This window comes from Rattus norvegicus, chromosome X, assembly GCF_036323735.1.
Source record: "Rattus norvegicus strain BN/NHsdMcwi chromosome X, GRCr8, whole genome shotgun sequence".
Lineage (NCBI taxonomy): Eukaryota > Metazoa > Chordata > Mammalia > Rodentia > Muridae > Rattus > Rattus norvegicus.
In genome coordinates, this window is record NC_086039.1 from 119,462,948 (window position 1) to 119,484,358 (window position 21,411).

A 21,411-nucleotide genomic window follows, 5' to 3' on the forward strand; every position below is an offset into this window, starting at 1 on the left:
CATCAAATATGAATATAACGGGAAGCAATAATCACTATTTCTTAATATCTCTCAATATCAATGGCCTCAACTCCCCAATAAAAAGACATAGATTAACAAACTGGATACGCAACGAGGACCCTGCATTCTGCTGCCTACAGGAAACACACCTCAGAGACAAAGACAGACACTATCTCAGAGTGAAAGGCTGGAAAACAACTTTCCAAGCAAATGGTCAGAAGAAGCAAGCTGGAGTAGCCATTCTAATATCAAATAAAATCAATTTCCAACTAAAAGTCATCAAAAAAGATAAGGAAGGACACTTCATATTCATCAAAGGAAAAATCAACCAAGATGAACTCTCAATCCTAAATATCTATGCCCCAAATACAAGGGCACCTACATATGTAAAAGAAACCTTACTAAAGCTCAAAACACACATTGCACCTCACACAATAATAGTGGGAGATTTCAACACCCCACTCTCATCAATGGACAGATCATGGAAACAGAAATTAAACAGTGATGTAGACAGACTAAGAGAAGTCATGAGCCAAATGGACTTAACGGATATTTATAGAACATTCTATCCTAAAGCAAAAGGATATACCTTCTTCTCAGCTCCTCATGGTACTTTCTCCAAAATTGACCATATAATTGGTCAAAAAACGGGCCTCAACAGGTACAGAAAGATAGAAATAATCCCATGCGTGCTATCGGACCACCACGGCCTAAAACTGGTCTTCAATAACAATAAGGGAAGAATGCCCACATATACGTGGAAATTGAACAATGCTCTACTCAATGATAACCTGGTCAAGGAAGAAATAAAGAAAGAAATTAAAAACTTTTTAGAATTTAATGAAATTGAAGATACAACATACTCAAACTTATGGGACACAATGAAAGCTGTGCTAAGAGGAAAACTCATAGCGCTGAGTGCCTGCAGAAAGAAACAGGAAAGAGCATATGTCAGCAGCTTGACAGCACACCTAAAAGCTCTAGAACAAAAAGAAGCAAATACACCCAGGAGGAGTAGAAGGCAGGAAATAATCAAACTCAGAGCTGAAATCAACCAAGTAGAAACAAAAAGGACCATAGAAAGAATCAACAGAACCAAAAGTTGGTTCTTTGAGAAAATCAACAAGATAGATAAACCCTTAGCCAGACTAACGAGAGGACACAGAGAGTGTGTCCAAATTAACAAAATCAGAAATGAAAAGGGAGACATAACTACAGATTCGGAGGAAATTCAAAAAATCATCAGATCTTACTATAAAAACCTATATTCAACAAAATTTGAAAATCTTCAGGAAATGGACAATTTCCTAGACAGATACCAGGTATCGAAGATAAATCAGGAACAGATAAACCAGTTAAACAACCCCATAACTCCTAAGGAAATAGAAGCAGTCATTAAAGGTCTCCCAACCAAAAAGAGCCCAGGTCCAGACGGGTTTAGTGCAGAATTCTATCAAACCTTCATAGAAGACCTCATACCAATATTATCCAAACTATTCCACAAAATTGAAACAGATGGAGCCCTACCGAATTCCTTCTATGAAGCCACAATTACTCTTATACCTAAACCACACAAAGACACAACAAAGAAAGAGAACTTCAGACCAATTTCCCTTATGAATATCGACGCAAAAATACTCAATAAAATTCTGGCAAACCGAATTCAAGAGCACATCAAAACAATCATCCACCATGATCAAGTAGGCTTCATCCCAGGCATGCAGGGATGTTTTAATATACGGAAAACCATCAACGTGATCCATTATATAAACAAACTGAAAGAACAGAACCACATGATCATTTCATTAGATGCTGAGAAAGCATTTGACAAAATTCAACACCCCTTCATGATAAAAGTCCTGGAAAGAATAGGAATTCAAGGCCCATACCTAAACATAGTAAAAGCCATATACAGCAAACCAGTTGCTAACATTAAACTAAATGGAGAGAAACTTGAAGCAATCCCACTAAAATCAGGGACTAGACAAGGCTGCCCACTCTCTCCCTACTTATTCAATATAGTTCTTGAAGTTCTAGCCAGAGCAATCAGACAACAAAAGGAGATCAAAGGGATACAGATCGGAAAAGAAGAGGTCAAAATATCACTATTTGCAGATGACATGATAGTATATTTAAGTGATCCCAAAAGTTCCACCAGAGAACTACTAAAGCTGATAAACAACTTCAGCAAAGTGGCTGGGTATAAAATTAACTCAAATAAATCAGTTGCCTTCCTCTATACAAAAGAGAAACAAGCCGAGAAAGAAATTAGGGAAACGACACCCTTCATAATAGACCCAAATAATATAAAGTACCTCGGTGTGACTTTAACCAAGCAAGTAAAAGATCTGTACAATAAGAACTTCAAGACACTGAGGAAAGAAATTGAAGAAGACCTCAGAAGATGGAAAGATCTCCCATGCTCATGGATTGGCAGGATTAATATGGTAAAAATGGCCATTTTACCAAAAGCAATCTACAGATTCAATGCAATCCCCATCAAAATACCAATCCAATTCTTCAAAGAGTTAGACAGAACAATTTGCAAATTCATCTGGAATAACAAAAAACCCAGGATAGCTAAAGCTATCCTCAACAATAAAAGGACTTCAGGGGGAATCACTATCCCTGAACTCAAGCAGTATTACAGAGCAATAGTGATAAAAACTGCATGGTATTGGTACAGAGACAGACAGATAGACCAATGGAATAGAATTGAAGACCCAGAAATGAACCCACACACCTATGGTCACTTGATTTTTGACAAAGGAGCCAAAACCATCCAATGGAAAAAAGATAGCATTTTCAGCAAATGGTGCTGGTTCAACTGGAGGGCAACATGTAGAAGAATGCAGATCGATCCATCCTTATCACCCTGTACAAAGCTTAAGTCCAAGTGGATCAAGGACCTCCACATCAAACCAGACACACTCAAACTAATAGAAGAAAAACTAGGGAAGCATCTGGAACACATGGGCACTGGAAAAAATTTCCTGAACAAAACACCAATGGCTTATGCTCTAAGATCAAGAATCGACAAATGGGATCTCATAAAACTGCAAAGCTTCTGTAAGGCAAAGGACACTGTGGTTAGGACAAAACGGCAACCAACAGATTGGGAAAAGATCTTTACCAATCCTACAACAGATAGAGGCCTTATTTCCAAAATATACAAAGAACTCAAGAAGTTAGACCGCAGGGAAACAAATAACCCTATTAAAAAATGGGGTTCAGAGCTAAACAAAGAATTCACAGCTGAGGAATGCCGAATGGCTGAGAAACACCTAAAGAAATGTTCAACATCTTTAGTCATAAGGGAAATGCAAATCAAAACAACCCTGAGATTTCACCTCACACCAGTGCGATTGGCTAAGATCAAAAACTCAGGTGACAGCAGATGCTGGCGAGGATGTGGAGAAAGAGGAACACTCCTCCATTGTTGGTGGGATTGCAGACTGGTAAAACCATTCTGGAAATCAGTCTGGAGGTTCCTCAGAAAATTGGACATTGAACTGCCTGAGGATCCAGCTATACCTCTCTTGGGCATATACCCAAAAGATGCCTCAACATATAAAAGAGACACGTGCTCCACTATGTTCATCGCAGCCTTATTTATAATAGCCAGAAAATGGAAAGAACCCAGATGCCCTTCAACAGAGGAATGGATACAGAAAATGTGGTACATCTACACAATGGAATATTACTCAGCTATCAAAAACAACGAGTTTATGAAATTCGTAGGCAAATGGTTGGAACTGGAAAATATCATCCTGAGTGAGCTAACCCAATCACAGAAAGACATACATGGTATGCACTCATTGATAAGTGGCTATTAGCCCAAATGCTTGAATTACCCTAGATCCCTAGAACAAACGAAACTCAAGACGGATGATCAAAATGTGAATGCTTCACTCCTTCTTTAAATGAGGAAAAAGAATACCCTTGGCAGGGAAGGGAGAGGCAAAGATTAAAACAGAGACTGAAGGAACACCCATTCAGAGCCTGCCCCACATGTGGCCCATACATATACAGCCACCCAATTAGACAAGATGGATGAAGCAAAGAAGTGTAGACCGACAGGAGCCGGATGTAGATCGCTCCTGAGAGACACAGCCAGAATACAGCAAATATAGAGGCGAATGCCAGCAGCAAACCACTGAACTGAGAATAGGTCCCCTATTGAAGGAATCAGAGAAAGAACTGGAAGAGCTTGAAGGGGCTCGAGACCCCAAAAGTACAACAATGCCAAGCAACCAGAGCTTCCAGGGACTAAGCCACTACCTAAAGACTATACATGGACTGACCCTGGACTCTGACCCCATAGGTAGCAATGAATATCCTAGTAAGAGCACCAGTGGAAGGGGAAGCCCTGGGTCCTGCTAAGACTGAACCCCCAGTGAACTAGTCTATGGGGGGAGGGCGGCAATGGGGGGAGGGTTGGGAGGGGAACACCCATAAGGAAGGGGAGGGGGGAGGGGGATGTTTGCCCGGAAACCGGGAAAGGGAATAACACCCGAAATGTATATAAGAAATACTCAAGTAAATAAAAAAAAAATGTGAATGCTTCACTCCTTCTTTAAAAGCGGAACAAGAATACCCTTGGCAGGGAAGAGAGAGGCAAAGATTAAAACAGAGACTGAAGGAACACCCATTCAGAGCCTGCCCCACATGTGGCCCATACATATACAGCCACCCAATTAGACAAGATGGATGAAGCAAAGAAGTGCAGACCGACAGGAGCCGGATGTAGATCGCTCCTGAGAGACACAGCCAGAATACAGCAAATACAGAGGCGAATTCCAGCAGCAAACCACTGAACTGAGAATAGGACCCCCGTTGAAGGAATCAGAGAAAGAACTGGAAGATCTTGAAGGGGCTCGAGACCCCATATGTACAACAATGCTAAGCAACCAGAGCTTCCAGGGACTAAGCCACTACCTAAAGACTATACATGGACTGACCCTGGACTCTGACCTCATAGCTAGCAATGAATATCCTATTAAGAGCACCAGTGGAAGGAGAAGCCCTCGGTCCTGCGAAGACTGAACCCCCAGTGAACTAGACTGGTGGGGGGAGGGCGGCAATGTGGGGAGGTTTGGGAGGGGAACACCCATAAGGAAGGGGAGGGGGAGGGGGATGTTTGCCCGGATACTGGGAAAGGGAATAACACTCGAAATGTATATAAGAAATACTCAAGTTAATAAAAAAAAAAAAGAATTATTTCATTGACTTTTTTTTTTTACCAATGTTCTGGTTGGTTGTGCCCTAGGTCTTTGAACCATCAGATCCTGATCATCTAGGCAGTGTTGAGCATGGGCTCCCTGTCATGTATTGGGCCTCAATGTAGACCTGTCATGGATTGGCCAGTCCCACAAATTCTAAGCTAATATTGCCTTCTCAATACTAGCTGTATAACAATGTGCCTACACAGTGAATCCAATGGAAGGTGCTGTTGCAGGGCATGAAAAACAGCCCCACCATCTGCCAGGTGTTCATTTTGACAACTATTAACCATTTTACTCTTAAGTGCTATGTTGTCCATTACATCGATAGCATTCTAATTGGCTACTGTGACCCTAGTTGCTTAAAAACCTTGCTGCAATGATTGACTCAGGCCCTCTGCTGCATGGACAACAGTCAGAGCTGATAACATCCAGACCCAGCAGGCATCCAGACCTGCAGCACATATATTAATTAGGAATGATACAGAGAATGTTAGATGACCTCTGGGCAAGGATGACAAAAAGATTTGTGAAGAGTTCCATATTTTTAAACAACAATAACTGAATTCCTTAATATCTCTTAACATCAGTGGATGCAATTCCCCAATAAAAAGACACAGACTAACAGACTGGATATGTAAACAGGATCCAGCATTTGGCTGCATATAGGGAGCTGCAACATGCCTCGCCTCAAAGATGGCACTGGTTTCTGCCTTCCACCCTCCTGATGGTGAGCGCTCCTTGTAGTAAACAAGTCCTTATTTGGCTATGCCTGCCTGGCCTGCTAGGTTCTGCATAGTGACAGCCTGTCTGCATGACCCACATGGCACGTTGGGGTTGGTTGGCGTTGGGTACTTAAGCTGATGTAGGGCATTAACCGGGGTAGAAGATTGTATCAAGTTTCCTGAATAAACTGCTTGAAGAAGATCTCCTCTGGTCGTTTCTTCCTTGCTGGTCGAGGTTGGGCGCAACAACTGCATACAGGAAACACGCCTCTGTAACAAAGACAGACACTACCTCAGAGTAAAAGGCTGGAAAAATTTTTTTCCAAGCAAATGGCCCCAAGAAACAAGCTGGAGTAGCCATTCTAATATCAAATACATTCAACTTTCAACCAAAAGTTATAAAAAAAATAAGGAAGGACAATTCATATTCATGAAAGGAAAAATCCACCAAGATGAACTCTCAATCCTGAATATCTATGTTCTAAATGTAAAAGCACCCACACTCATAAAAGAAACTTCACTAAAGCTCAAAGCACATAATGTACCTCACAGGATAATAGTAGGAGACTTCAACACCCCACTCTCATCAATGGACAGATCATGGAAACAGAAACTAAAAAAACACACAGTGAAACTAACAGAAGTTATGAACCAAATAGATTTAACAGATATCTATAGAATATTTAATCCTAAAACAAAAGAATAAACCTTCTTCTTACCACCTCATGGTACCTTCTCCAAAATTGACCATATAATTGGTCACAAAACAGGCCACAACAGATAAAAGAAGATTGAAATAATCTCACGAATCCTATCAGATTACCATGGACTAAGGCGGGCCTTCAATAACAGCAAAAACAATAGAAAGTCTGCTTATACATGGAAACTGAACAACGATAACTTGGTCAAAGAGGAAATAAAGAATTTAAATCCTCTGTAGAATTTAAAAATGAAGGCCCAATATACCACAACTTTTGGGTTACAATGAAAGCAGTGCTAAGAGGAAAATTCATAGCTCTGAGTGCCTCCAAAAAGAAACTGGAAAGAGCATACATTGATGGGTTGAAAGCACTCATGAAAGCCCTAGAACAAAAATAAACAAATTCACCCAAGAGGAGTGGATGGCAGGAAATAATCAAATTCCGAGCTGAAATCAGCCAAATAGAAACTTATTATATGGCCTAGCTGTCACACTCCTGGACAAATACTCAAAAGACCCCAAGTCCTACTACTGACATACTTGCAACACGTTTATTGCTGCAATATTCACATTAGCTAAAAATGGAACAATTTCTTTCCATTATGAGTTGAATACATGCAATACAGTAAGTATATATACACTGTGGAATTTTAGGCAACTGCAAATAAAGCTGAAATCATGGCATGTGGAAGAAAAAGAATGGAAGGAGAGATTGTTATGTTAGGTGAAGTAGCACAGATTTGGAAAGAGAAAATTAACATAGGCTTTCTCTCCAATGTAGATTTAAGATTTAATTTTTATATATTTGCATGCATGTGTGTCATTGGGTGGGGGTAGCTCATTAATAGAGAAAATGAAGCATAAACAGAGAAAATAAATCTTTAGGGAAAATAGAAAAGCATAATGGAATACATATCATATAAAAACATAAAGGGGTGTATAGCAATTACTGTCACATCAATGAAATAAAACACTATTACCAAGGCAACTGGTAGAGGGACAGATTTATTTGGCTTATAACTCTAGAGAGATAACAGTTAAGCATGGTGAGGAAGTGACTATGGCAGCAAGCAGCAGGCACAGAGCTCTGAGGTCACATCTCAAACAAGGAGCAGGAAGACTAGAGAGAAAACTTGAAATGCTGTGAGCCTTATAGCTTTCAAAACAAGCCCCTAGTGACATACTTTCTTTAGCAAGGCCATACCTCTAAGACTACCCGAACAGCCACCAACAGGGGACCAAGTATCCAAATGCCAGAGAACAGGGGAGACAGATCATTCAAACACCACTGACAACTATTGAAGGAAGAAAGAAACTAGCCAGTGGAAGTCATGGGATCTGGGATGTCAATACAGCAGGTTGAACAATATGGAAAAGGGAGGCTAGAGAGATGTCTTAGCAGCTGAAGGAACTGGCTGCTTTTCCAGAGGACCTGTGTTCAACCTCCAGATCCACATGCTGTATGCATACATCTTTGCAGACTACTTTTAATAAAGCTTCAACCTCTCCTCCAGATCACCACCCAGCAGAGGTAGTGGAAGAGAAAATGTATTAGGTTAGAGGGGAAGTGGACCTACTCAGCAATAGTTCTTTGGGGGTGAGCCCGATGTTCTTGGGCAGCAGTTCAGTCCCATAGCAAACACTGGAATGTTTGCCTAATAGGACTCAGCAGCTGCAGACCAGTCCTGTCAGCAGGCAGACACCAGGCATGAACCTGCAGTGCAGTCAGTCCTTTCAGCAAGCAGACACCAAGCAGCTGGAGTGCAATCCTGAGGAAACTGACAGGTTCAACAACTGACCTGAGGCAAGGCCACAGAAGGGGCAAGCTGCCTCAGGAACCACAGGAGCAGTTCTTGGGCTAGTTTCTCTCAATGTCAGAGTTATCATGAGTTGAGCTCAACAATGTTATATGAGGCAAACCAATACATGCAGGTTGGTAGCAAATAGTGAAGCAATGCAAACCAAACCAAGATTCATCTCTCACTGTCTGTGGGGGTCATATTTATATTCCTCCATCAAGCATTCCTTCACCTGTTTGCTATATCCAAACATCCTTTCACCTGTGTCAGCTTCAGGAAAATATTCTTCCCCATGTCTGCTCCAGCAAAACGTCCTTTCACCTGTGTCAGCTTCAGGAAAACAATCTCTCACCTGTGTGCCTCAGTAAAGGCTCATTTGACATAACTAACTTTCCAAAGAACTAGAAGACTCCACTTCATCATTATAGCTAACAACTGTATGTACCCTTCCCAGTGTGAACTGACACCCTCTTCAGAATTTTGCAGGTACCAGGCATATATGTGGTGTACAGACATATGTGCAGATAAAGTACTTGTACACATATAAATAAGTAAATAAGTAAGGAAAGGGGGTGAATGAAATTGCATAATGAATAACTTTGTATGCTAACTTTTACACTTGATCTTAGCCAAAAGGCCGAGAAGTGATGTATGCTAACTTTTAAGCCTAGTGGAGTACATATGTTGATCAGCATCTGCATATTTGTACCATGTTTGTATAAATTCTGTATTTTTCATGCTATTGATTTATGTATATATGTTTGAAATGCTTGGAGCTTGCTTGCTAGAGCTTTGCTCTAGCTATCCTATGTGTGAATGTATGTATGTATGTATGTATGTATGTGTGTGTGAATATGTCTGTCTGTATGTATGTTTATATGCAGGTCTGTATGTATATATGTATTTGTGTGTATGAGTTATTGGACTCTGTCTTTTGTTTCAATCACTCAGTGTGTGTGTATGTGTTTGTGTGTTTGTGTTTGTGTGTATGTGTCTGTGAATTTTCTCTCTTTACTTCTCTTTCTCCCATGTCGCAAAGTGTTAAAAAGAGTTCATAGTTAGTTCCTCTGCTGGCCAGAGGGAGTGTCCGCCCCAGTAAATTAAGCTTTATTCCCTCAGAGAAAAGTCTGCTATATAACTTCTCCAATCCCTGGCTGCCTTCAGCAGAAGACCCTACAGGTATCTGGATCAACCCCTGTCAGTGGCTCTAAGGACTGACCCCCAATTGCTATGTTTCAGTTAGCACATGGATCCACCACATGGATGCTATAGCTACTCGTTGGCACTTCTTTCTCCCTTACCTCTGGTCAGTTGGTTAGAAGGGAGGTTGAAGTCTTTAAGATCCCTAAATCACGTAGATTTTGAAAAAAAATCAAACCCTATACTTTACACTGGCTGTCAGGATAATCCATAGAACAATGGTTCCCAACATGATGGTTGAAACTCTTCAGGGTTAAATGACTGTTTCACAGAGGACATCAGATACACTGCATTTCATATATTTTACATTGTAATTGTACTGACTAGTTTTGTGTGTCAACTTGACACAAGCTGGAGTTATCACAGAAAAGGTGCCTCAGTTGTGGAAATGCTTTCAGGAGACCCAGCTGTAAGGCATTTGCTCAACTAGTGGTCAAGGTGGAAGGACCCAGCCCATTGTGGGTGGTGCCATCCCTGGGCTGGTGGTCTTGGATTCTATAAGAAAGCAAGCTGAGCAAGTCAGGGGAAGCAAGCCAGTAAGAAACATCCCTCCATGGCCTTTTCATCAGCTCCTGCTTCCTGACCTGCTTGAGTTCCAGTCCTGACTTCCTTTGGTGATGAAACAGCAATGTGGAAGTGTAAGCTGAATAAACCCTTTCCTCCCCAACTTGCTTCTTGGTCATGATGGTTGTGCAGGAATAGAAACCCCGACTAAGACAGTAATTCACAACACTTGTAAAATCACAGTTATAAAATAACCATAAAATAAATTTATGGTTGTGTGTCACCACAACATGAAGAACTATATTAAAGGGTTGTAGTATTAGGAAAATTGAGGGCTATGCCACAAATTGGTCAGTTTTCCCACTGGTTTGAAGATATTTTACAGCCATTCTACTACAAAGCTTCTAGTTTAAGGCTGCCTGAACTCCCTCTTCATACTCACACACCAAGCTACTGACAGGAAGAGTGCATAGAACAGAGAAGGAAGTGGGTGGTTAGAACAAGAGAGAAAACTCTTACCCAGACTTACCCTAGAGCCAGCAATGAACTTATACCTGGCAATAGGATATGGAAGTTTGCATAGATGACAGAAAACACAGATACTTTCCATGTTGATTGCTTCATTTTCTGAGGCCACAGATGGGAATCAGAGTAGAATGAGTAGAAAGTACAAATGCTTCGTCAACCCTTTGTATAACCACAACCTGTGCATTCCTGGTCCCAGACTGTATATTAAAGTGTATGTGTCAATTATCTTTTCTCCAAAAAACAGGAGTCTATCTTGTACATTCTTTAACATATTTACATATTGTCAAGTACAGAAGTCTGTAGCACCCCCATATAAACCAAGGCAAACTCTGATGGTATCATAGCTGTAGACCAGTACCATGTCCTCAAGCTGACACTTTTTGTCTCACTTTGCCAAACTTAAAAGTAACCCAAAGCTTCTTGTTTTCTCCTAAGTATTTGAATATATGGAGAAGGACAAAATCACTATTCAAATCAGGAGAAGGGATGCACTTACACACACACACACACACACACACACACACACAGACACACAGAGACACACACAGACACACACACACACACACACACACACTCACAAGCTAACTTGTCTTTAATAATACAAGTATGCTGGAGACACAGAATGGGGATAGGAGTATGGGATAGAGAGAACAAGTGAAAGTGACCAATACCTCAGAAGGAGGAGATGGAAGAAGGATTGGCTAAGGTAGGAAAATGGAAAAGAAGGGTTGACAAATATGTAAAACTCTTTGTGGATTTTCTGTGGATCCCCAAACCTGCGAAGAGAGCTTAAAATTCCAAAGGCAGTACCCAATTCCTAGAAATAGGAGCTAGTTATAGATGAGGGTTCAAAAAGTAATCATGAATCCAGGGACAATGTTGTGCACATAGCTACCTGGTCTGTTTCTGCTCCTTGATGAAGGTAGGATAATATGCGTTAGAAGGAACCACAAGTAAGTTGCCCACATATGTGCTCTAAGACATATCACAAATGGCAGAGAGCTCCTCCTCACCCCGACAAACATACCGCCATAAGAAATCCAAGTGTGTACTTGGTGTGTCATATGTATGTTGGTAGTAGTTAAATGTTTATAAGAAGAGAAAAAAGGGGGTTGGGGATTTAGCTCAGCGGTAGAACGCTTGCCTAGTGAGCGCAAGGCCCTGGGTTCGGTCCCCAGCTCCGAAAAAAAGAAAAAAGAAAAAAAAGAAGAGGAAAAAGAAAGTTACAACTCATGGAGGGATGTTGGGTCCTTTAGAGAAAGAAAATAAAAATATACTCAGTAGCAATGAGGGGATGAGGTGGGGAGAAGTATTAAATTGCAACAGATAAGGAGATCATACTGGGTGCTAGGCAATCCCAACGAGATCTTTATGGGTCAGCATCCAGGTCCCAACAGGAAGAAAGAAGCTGAGATGCAGTGTTTTTCTTATGACATTTTATTCTCCCAAGAGATGGATCATGTATGACCTGTCATTTGAGCACATATTTATTGGGGATGTTTCCAGCTGAGCCATGAGCAAGCTATGAAAGATAGCTTTCAGCTGACCCTCTCACCCATGCACAGGGTACCTGATGGCAGAGACTGTGGTCTGTGGACAAGATGAACAAAAAGTTGGCAATAAATATCCTCTCTCCTAAGAATTTGAACTCTGAACTGAAAACTCAAGGTCTTAGTGGTATAGACAATAAGGTAACTTTTCCCATGTCCACCTGGGACCTGCCTTCAGTAAGGTTTGAAACAATTTCTCAGCGGAGGTGTTAAATGATAATCTGCATACATGCCTTTTACTTGGCCAGTGATCTCTAAGACCTGATCTCATAGTATTAAGATGTCTGCCTTGGGACTTACCTTATAACCTGGAGTCAAGATGATAGCTGAGGGTCCTGGGCCAATGTCCAAGTCAGGATGTTGTCATTTCCTAATGAAGCACAATGGAGCTATGCCCCTGGTTCCAGTATTCATGGTTTCATTTCTGAGGCAATTGTGCAAGCTTTTCCCCTGTGTCCACAGAAGACCTGCCTTCAGCAATTTTGAAGCCATGCCTTGCCCTAAGCCCTGATAGATGCAGGAACTTGTATCTACAGTGTCAGCTTTTCACCTTCTTCTATATGTAAAGGTCTCTAAAAGCTTGGTTATAGCATAGTTCCACACGGCCAGCTTTGATAAAACCTGTGGGTCAACATTGACCCTGCTGTCAAGATGATAGCTGGTAAGGTTACACCAAGTCAGGATATTGCTGTTGCACAGTGAGAGCAATTGAGCCCAGTATCCATGGCTTTGTCTCTGAGGCTTTTAACCTCTCTCTAATCTAAGAATTGTGTTCCTTTTGTCTCATATGTATATAATGTCTATGTCTTCATGGTGCCATACCTGTGAGTGGAGTGTCTCAGTCCAGTGGAAATGAGAACTATGTGTAGTTATTGACCCAAAGATCATGTCCTTGCCCCATGCTTGGGATCCATATCTGGCCTGAAATGCCTAAGAAAGTAGTTTGTTAATGAAGGGACTGAGGTAGAAGGATAAATTCTGTTTTGTTTTTAAGGTTCCATTCTAAGTTAACTTGCCCTTAGAGAAGCATATCCCCTACCCTTCAAGTCTGAGAAAAAAAAATCACAAAATGTTCCCTGGCAGTTGCAAAATAGACACAACAGCTGCAGCTAGCTAATAACAACAGAGTGGTCTAGAAAAATGAGTGTTCCCATGTCAAGATGCTCCTTTTTGATATAGGTTCCCACCTTATTGTTTAACCAGATGTTTAACCAATTAGATTAAAGGCCAACATTCCTTTACCCTCTCATGTATTGCCAAAGCTTGGGATCCCCTGCTTGTGTTTTTTTCTTTATAAACCTCCTTTCCCCAAACCTCAGGGCTGCTCTCCTATCCTGTTGCATCATGAAGGTTTGTGGCCCAAGCTTGAGCTTAAATAAAGACTCTCATGTGCTTGCCTTGGAGATATGGTTCCTGATGGTCTCTGTGGATTTTGCAATCTGGGCACATTTGGTGCATGCATGGGCTAGGAAACCCCAGTCTTCTAGGATCCCCCAACCTGGAGGGTCTGATAGGGCCAGTATCTAGTGTCTCCCTATATATTTTCTGTGTCTATTCTCCTTTTGTTTTTTAAAAAAGCCTCAAGGTATTAGCATAAATGACAGGGAGTAGCTCAGAGCAGACATACTGGAGGGTCAGGAAAATATTTCTGCACCCCCCTCCCAGGGTGGATGAGGTGTTGCTTTTAATTTTATAATAATGTTAACCTTCTTGTCAGGTGCCAAGGCCTATGTTCCAACCTCTCCTGGTTTAGCTCTGTGATCGATCACTGCGGGTCTCAGCTCTGCAAATGGCCAGCTGGCCATTTTTCCTGGGAGCTATGATCACTTCCCCAGCTCCTCCTGGCTGGCTTTGCTAAGTTGCCAACAATTTTCCTGGCTGCCCTTTTTCTCCTCTTGCCCACCTTGGCTCCACATATGGAAAACACTAGGCAGCTTTATATTTTGAAACTAGTCATTTAACTCCATGGCTGGGCAAAGAAATTTCTGCCCTAATCCTATCAGCTTGCTCCAGCCAGCGTCCTTTGCCCCCATATACAAACTCTAGGTGCCCCAAGACTTTACATGACCACAACTTCCTCCTCATTCTAAAACCTGGTTCGAAATATTTTCCTTCCCTGCATCCTCTCTCTTCCTCCTGGGGCCTGGAAGTACCACCCATTTTCTTTGCCCAGCAATTTGCCTCTGCCTTTTTTTTACTGACACAATTAAGAACCAATTAATGAAACACTTCCCTCTACATGAGGTACCCACCCATCAGTTCGAGGAATTTGAGGGAGAGCTCCACTGTCAGTTGCTGTCCTCCCTGTGTTGCTTTCTGGTTCTGAAGCAGAAATCTGTGAATCTGTGAGTCTGAATCTTTGAATTCATTTCATTCATTCCTTTTAACTAAGGAAGCTAGGGCTAAGTACCACTTATTGAAGCTTGGAGTGGTGGGCTTTTCATGTTGGACAGCTACATCCAAGAGATGAGACCTTCCATCTCTTTTCGGTATCAGCAGTAGATGATAAAGTTTTCAAAACCCTTCCCTCGTTTCCTCCTGCTAATGTACTTGTCAACAGAATCAGCCAAAGGGTCACAAGGAACAATAGGAGCCAACTCTAGCCTTAACACTCTTACCAGTAGCATTGACAGGGGCACAGGGCACAAGGAGTAGGCACACTGTCCCCTAACACTGGCTGGAGAGATGGCTAAGTGGTTAAGAACACTGACTGTTCTTCCATAGCTCCTGCTAAGTTCAATTCCCAGCAGCCACTTGGTGATCTTTTTTTTTTGTCTCAGAACTGGCTCCATGTTTTACAGGGCACACCGAGCCACACAAACTCCCTTTTCAGTGTGGCATGTTGCAGGAACAAGGAACCTGACCAGTCATACAGTAGGTCTGGTGGCCAGGCTCACACAGGTACATTCTTCTTTCCCCTCTGCCAAGAACAAGGTCAGAGCACACAGGCATCCAGGGCCCCTAGAAAGTCTAAGTCTTCTGTGGCAGTAACTGGGCTCTTCCTGAGTGAGAAGGTGAGTTCCCAGAAAGCATGGCTCCATGCCTGGACAGACTGGACAGGAGAGACCCCGAGTGGTCAAATGTATTTCTCACTAGGGCTTGGAACAGACTCATGACCACTCATTTTGCTCAGTAAATGGTTATTCTTCTTGCCAGAATATGTGTTCACTCCTTGTCTGAAAAGATGCAATCTCTGAGTTGTAACCTACTCCTGCCACACTCAGCCCACTGAGAAGCAAGAAGCCCTCACTTCCGTGCACCTGAGGGCACTCAGTGCAGTCACTTACCCAACACTCTTGCAGGTTCTCTTCACAGACAGAGGTCAAGAAACTGGCACCTGGCCCCATGGGGAACCCACAAAGAGTGGGACTTCAACACAGTTGAAGGTAATGGTCATCTCTAGATTTACCACCAGGCTCTTTTGGCAGGTCTCAACAATAATTTGGTCAAGGTTTAGATATGATATTAGACAGGAAATTGATAAAAGAACAACAATGTTTCTTGAAAGGGTCATAGAGGCTTATGCTGCTATACACACATAGATCCTGAGTAAACAGAGATCCAACATAGTAGCTCTGGATTTTAATAGTCAGTGCTGGACATTAGGAAGAAGGTACAGGGACAAGAAAGATTAAGCAAATTTGGTCAAGGGATCTAGTGGAGATAGGTATACAATAACAGAAAGAATACAGAAGAAATACAGATTAAGACAGGAAAGACAATAATTCAAAATTTGAGCAGAGTCAACTAAAACTGCAGGAGCACTGCAGTCCAGAACTTGCTTGGATCTGAAGGGACCCAGTCAAACAGCTCCATGCACCCAAATCTCCTGGGAGGGAGAGTTAGACCTTCAGAGGCGCAGACACACCTGGGAAGCCAGAAGAGATTACACTCTGCCCACATTTCTGACTCCAAAAGAAAACACCTAACACCATCTGGGACCACGGTGCACAGGGGCTCCAGGAAAAGGTGGAGCAGGCCCTCCTGGTTGCAGCCCCCAAGGAGAGTTCAAAAGCAGCCCCCCACAAGCAACTTCAGCTGTGGGACCTTTTCTGCTCCAAGCGACCTGCATGTTGGACTCAGGACACAAGCCCACAGGAACAGCTGAAAACTGGTAGACAGGAAAGACTACACACCCAAAAGCAGAACACTCTGTTCCCATAACTGGCTGAAAGAAAACAGGAAAACAGGGCAACATCACTCCTGACACACAGGCCTATAGGATGGTCTAGCCACTGTCAGAAATAGCAGAACAAGGTAACACCAGAGAAAACCTGATGGCAAGAGGCAAGCATGGGAACCCAAGCAACAGAAACCAAGACTGCATGGCATCATTGGAGCCCAATACTCCCACCAAAGCAAAGGCTGAATATCCAAACACACCAGAAAAGCAAGATTTAGATTTAAAATCACATTTGATCATGATGATGGAGGACTTCAAGAAAGACATAAAGAACTCCCTTAGAGAAAAGCAGGAAAACACAAACAAACAAGCAGAAGCCTATAGAGAGGAAACACAAAAATCCCTGAAAGAATTACCCCAAAACACAATCAAACAGGTGAAGGAAATTAAAAATGGAAATAGAAGCAATAAAGAAAGCACAAAGGGAGACAACCCTGGATATAGAAAACCAAAGGAAGAAACAAGGAGCCGTAGATACAAGCATCACCAACAGAATACAAGAGATAGAAGAGAGAATCTCAGGAGCAGAAGAGTCCACAGAAATCATTGACACAACTGTCAAAGATAATGTAACACAGAAAAAGGTACTGACCCAAAACATACAGGAAATCCAGAACACAATGAGATGATCAAACCTAAGGATAATAGGTATGGAAGTGCATGAAGACTCCCAACTCAAAATGTCAGTAAATATCTTCAACAAAATCATAGAAGAAAACTTACCTAACCTAAAAAAAGAGATACCCATAGGCATACAAGAAGCCTACAGAACTCCAAATAGATTGGACTAGAAAAGAGACTCCTCCTGTCACATAATAGTCAAAACACCAAATTCACAAAGCAAAGAAAGAATATTAAAAGCAGTAAGGGAGAAAGGTCAAGTAAAATATAAAGGCAGACCTATCAGAATTACACCAGACTTCTCACCAGAGACTATGAAACCCAGAAGATCCTGGACAGATGCCATACAGACCCTAAGAGAACACAAATGCTCGCCCAGGTTACTGTATACAGCAAAACTCTCAATTAACATAGGTGGAGAAACCAAGATATTCCATGACAAAACCAAATTTACACAATATCTTTCTACAAATCCAGCACTACAAAGGATAATAAATGGTAAAGCCCAACACAAGGAAGCAAGCTACACCCTAGACAAAGCAAGAAACTAATCGTTTTGCAACAGAACAAAGAGAAGACAAGCACAAACATAATCTCACATCCAAAACGAATATAACAGGAATGAACAATACCTATTCCTTAATGTCTCTCAACATCAATGGACTCAATTCTCCAATAAAAAGACACAGATTAACAATCTGGATACGCAGTGAAGACCCAACATTTTGCTGCCTACAGGAAACACACCTCAGAGACAAAGACAGACACTACCTCAGAGTAAAAGCCTGGAAAACAACTGTCCAAGCAAATGGTCTGAAGAAGCAAGGTGGAGTAGCCATTCCATTCCAATATCGAATAACATCAATTTTCGACCAAAAGTCATAAAAAAAGGTAAGGAAGGATACTTCATATTCATCAAAGGAAAAATCCACCAGGATGAACTCAATCCTAAATACATATGCTCCAAATACAAGGGAACCTACATACATAATAGAAACCTTACTAAAGCTCAAAACACACATTACACCTCATACAATAATAGTAGGAGATTTCAACACCCCAGTCTCATCAATGGACAGATCATGGAAACAGAAATTAAACAGAGACATTGACAGACTAAGAGAAGTCATGAACCAAATGGACTTAACAGATATTTATAGAACATTCTATCATAAAACAAAAGGATATATCTTCTTCTCACCACCTCATGATACTTTCTCCAACTTAACCATATAATCGGTCATAAAACAGGCCTCAACAGATGCAGAAAGATAGAAATAATGCCATGCGTCCTATCAGAACACCATGGGCTAAAGCTGGTCTTCAATAACAATAAGGAAAGGATGCCCACATATACATGGAAGTTGAATAATGCTCTACTCAATGATAACCTGGTCAAGGAAGAAAAAAAGAAAGAAATTAAAGACTTCTTAGAATTTAATGAAAATGAAGGTACAACATACCCAAACTTATGGGACACAACGAAAGCTGTGCTAAGAGGAAAACTCATAGCTCTGAGTGCCTGCAGAAAGAAACAGGAGAGAGCATATGTCAGCAGCTTGACAGCACACCTAAAAGCTCTAGAACAAAAGGAAGCAAATACACCCAGGAGGAGTAGAAGGCAGGAAATAATCAAACTCAGAGCTGAAATAACCCAAGTAGAAACAAAAAGGACTACACGAAGAATCAACAGAACAAAAAGTTGGTTCTTTGAGAAAATCGACAGGATAGATTATCCCTTAGCCAGACTAACAAGAGGACACAGAGAGTGTGTCCAAATTAACAAAACCAGAAATGAAAAGGGAGACATAACAACAGAGCCAGAGGAAATTCAAAAATTCATCAGATCCTACTACAAAAGCCTATATTCAACAAAACTTGAAATCTGGATGAAGTGGACAATTTCGTAGACAGATATCAGGTACCGAAGTTAAATCTGGAACAAACAAACCATTTAAACAACACCATAACTCCTGAAGAAATAGAAGCAGTCATTAAAAGTCTCCCAACCAAAAAGATCCCTGGGCCAGATGAGTTCAGTGCAGAATTCTGTCAGACCTTTATAGAAGACCTCATACCAATACTATCAAACCATCACATGAAATTGAAGCAGATGGAGCACTACCGAATTCCCTATATGAAGCCCCAATTACACTTATACATAAACCACACAAAGACCCAACAAAGAAAGAGAACTTCAGAACAATTTCCCTTATGAATATCAACACAATGATACTCAATAAAATTCTTGAAACCGAATCCAAGAGCATATCAAGACAATCATCAGTCATGATCATGTAGGCTTCATTCCAGGGATGCAGGGATGTTTTAATATATGGAAAACCATCAACATAATCCACTATATACACAAATTGAAAGATAAAAACCACATGATCATTTCATCAGATGTGGAGAAAGCATTTGACAAAATTCAACACTGATAAAAGTCCTGGAAAGAACAGGAATTCAGGGCCCATACCTAGACAGAGTAAAAACCATATACAGCAAACCAGTAGCCAACACTAAACTAAATGCTGAGAAACTTGAAGCAATCACACTAAAATCAGGGACTAGACAAGGCTGCCCACTCTCTCTCTACTTATTCAATATAGTTCTTGAAGTTCTAGCCAGAGCAACCAGACAACAAAAGGAGATCAAGGGGATACAGTTTGGAAAAGAAGAAGTCAAAATATCACAATTTGCAGATAATATGATAATATATTTAAGCGATCTGAAAAGTTCAACCAGAGAACTACTACACCTGATAAACAGGTTCAGCAAAGTGGCTGGGTATAAAATTAACTCAAATAAATCAGTAGCCTTCCTCTACACAAAAGAGGATGAAGCCGAGAAAGAAATTAGGGAAACGACACCCTTCATAATAGTCCCAAACAATATAAAATACCTAGGTTTGACTTTAACCAAGCAAGTGAAAAATCTGTATGATAAGAACTTCAAGCCTCTAAGGAAAGAAATTGAAGAAGATCTCAGAAGATGGAAAGATCTCCCATGATCATGGATTGGCAGGATTAATATAGTAAAAATGGTCATTTTTTACCAAAAGCGATCTACATATTTAATGGAACCCCCATCAAAATTCCAACCCAATTCTTCATAGAGTTAGAACGATTTGAAAATTCATCTAGAATAACAAAAAACCCAGGATAGCTAAAACTATCCTCAACAATAAAATAACTTCCGGAAGAATAAATATCTCTTAAGTCAAGCAGTATTACAGAGCAATAGTGATAAAGACTGTATGATATTCATACAGAGAAAGACAGATAGACCAGTGGAATAGAATTGAAGACCCAGAAATGAACCCGCACACCTATGGTCACTTGATTTTTGGCAAAGGAAGCAAAACCATCCAATGGAAAAAAGATAGCATTTTCAGCAAATGGTGCTGGTTCAACTGGACGTCAGCATGTAGAAGAATGCAGATTGATCCATTCTTATCACTCTCTTATATCCAAGTGGATCAAGGACCTCCACATCAAAGCAGACAACTCAATCTAATAGAAAAAAAAGTGGGTAAGAATCTCGAACACATGGGCAATGGAGAAAATTTCCTGAAGAAAATAACAATGGCTTATGCTCTAAGATCAAGAATCAACAAATGGGATATTATAAAACTGCAAAGCTTCTGTAAGGCAAGGGACACTGTTGTTAGGACAAAACGGCAATGAACAGATTGGGAAAAGATCTTTACCAATCATACAAGTGATAGAGGGCTTATATCCAAAATATCCAAAGAAGTTAGACTGCAGGGGGCAAATAACCTTATTAAAAATGGGGTTCAGAGCTAAACAAAGAATTCACAGCTGAGGAATGCCAAATGGCTGAGAAACACCTAAAAAATGTTCTACATCTTTAGACATAAGGGAAATGCAAATCAAAACAACCCTCAGATTCCACCTCACACCACTCAGAATGGCTAAGATCAAAAACTCAGGTGACAGCAAATGCTGGTGAGGATGTGGAGAAAGAGGACACTCCTCCATCGTTGATGGGATTGCAGACTGGTACAACCATTCTGGAAATTAGTCTGGATGTTCCTCAGCAAATTGGACATTGAACTACCGGAGTTCCCAGCTATACCTCTCTTGGGCATGTACACAAAAAATGCCCCATCATATAACAAAGACACATGTGCTGGAAGGAACCCAGATGCCCTTCAACAGAGGAATGGATACAGAAAATGTGGTACCTCTACACAATGGAATACTACTCAGCTATCAAAAACAATGACTTTATGAAATTCATAGGCAAATGAATGGAACTGGAAAATATCATCCTGAGTGAGGTAACCCAATCAAAGAAAAACACACATGGTATGCACTCACTGATAAGTGGATATTAGCCCAAATGCTCAAATT

At 41.1% G+C, this 21,411-nt stretch overlaps 1 non-coding gene across 1 annotated transcript; it reads left to right on the forward strand.

The window, feature by feature from the left end:
- The first annotated feature begins 5,669 nt into the window (after nt 1-5,669).
- On the forward strand, nt 5,670-5,771 carry LOC120099418 (U6 spliceosomal RNA). The gene has a single exon (XR_005498604.1). It is a non-coding gene; the product is annotated as a U6 spliceosomal RNA (small nuclear RNA).
- Nucleotides 5,772-21,411: the final 15,640 nt, after the last annotated feature.